The 1,431-nt window shown below is 29.6% G+C and overlaps 1 non-coding gene across 1 annotated transcript; it reads right to left on the bottom strand.

Moving 5' to 3' along the window:
- Positions 1-212: 212 nt before the first annotated feature.
- On the bottom strand, positions 213-286 carry trnai-aau (transfer RNA isoleucine (anticodon AAU)). The gene has a single exon. It is a non-coding gene; the product is annotated as a tRNA-Ile (tRNA).
- Between the last annotated feature and the right edge of the window lie 1,145 nt (positions 287-1,431).

The raw sequence follows: 1,431 nt of genomic DNA, 5'->3' as shown, positions 1-1,431 counted from the left end.
GCTAAATTTTTATCATTAAAATTATTTTTTTTTAAGGCATATGTGATGCCCCATAGACTTTGATGCCTGTTTATCAAATAATACAATAATTTATAAAATAAAATTTAAGTCGGAAAAAGAAACATTAATGACGCACTGTAAAAAAGAAGTGTTAAAAATTAAAACTAAATATTACAGAAAAATTAACTTCGAGAAAATTAATCTAAAAATACTGGCCAGTATGGGGATCGAACCCACGACATTCGCGTTATTAGCACGACGCTCTAACCAACTGAGCTAACCGGCCATATTTATAATGTATAAATGCTTATAAAAACTTAGCATTAAATTAAATTTTTTTTTATTTTTTAGGTGCTCCCGGTCCTTACGATCTTATCACGGAGCACCGCGGGAGAATATTTAACTAGAAGTTCACGCCTCCTTCCTTACCAATGTTGCTAATTGGGGTAGAGCCGGGATCGAAACCCGGACTTCTGGGTTCTGAACCAGAACTCTAACCACTGCGCCTGCTCATTTATTAAATTAGATCGGGTTAGGGTAAACCCGAAGACGTATTTAGGGAGGGCCAGGGGGTTTTAACTCCGGGCGCTAAGTTTTGATCGGGCGCCAGCCGTCAGAATGGTAGAATCTTAAAAAATTGTAAAATAGTTATTTTATATCATTATCATGAAAATCTTTATATTATTATCATGTTTAAATCATAGACCTACTCATAGAACTACTAAATCTCCAAGTTTTTTACGGCAAAGTTTCCAATTATTTGTTTTTTCTGCTTACAAGTGTACGCGTGCATAGTTTTGAAAAACGAGATTGTAAACATTGGAAACTCATCTTTATAAACATTATAATTGTATTTTGTGTATAGCGCATAATTTTATACAACAAATGGTAGTAGAAATAAAAAAAACTTAATTTTTTTCCATCCGTATTGGTTCTTCAATAAAGTTCGAAAACTATTGTATTGTATTGTTTTAATGAAATAAAATTACAATAACTATTGTAATGTTTTGATTAAAACAATTACAATAACTATTATAGTGTATTACTTTACATTAAAGTAGAAAAGCTAACGTATTTTAACGTATTTATATTCATCTCTGACGAACTTACTATTATTTTTGCTATTTTTTATTTACGGATTTGCAATATATTGCAAATTTTATTTTTTACATATTTAGATTTCGCATCACCTATCTTGTTATGTATTTCTAAGCTCTAAATGGCCGCAAAATATTGCCTGTCTCATGATAGCCTTACTATTATGAAAAATAAAATTCATAAACTATTTTATTCAGCCCTTATATTTTTACCTCTTGATTTTAATGCTGCAAAGGAACTTAAAATATATATGAAAATTAACTTTATTAACACAAACAGTTAAACATAATAATTCTTCTTAAATAAAAATGTTAATGTCTTTTATTACAAAAC

The sequence above is a fragment of the Hydra vulgaris genome, chromosome 15 (assembly GCF_038396675.1).
Source record: "Hydra vulgaris chromosome 15, alternate assembly HydraT2T_AEP".
In the NCBI taxonomy this organism is placed as follows: Eukaryota; Metazoa; Cnidaria; class Hydrozoa; order Anthoathecata; family Hydridae; genus Hydra; species Hydra vulgaris.
This window is presented reverse-complemented; position numbering and strand designations above follow the sequence as displayed.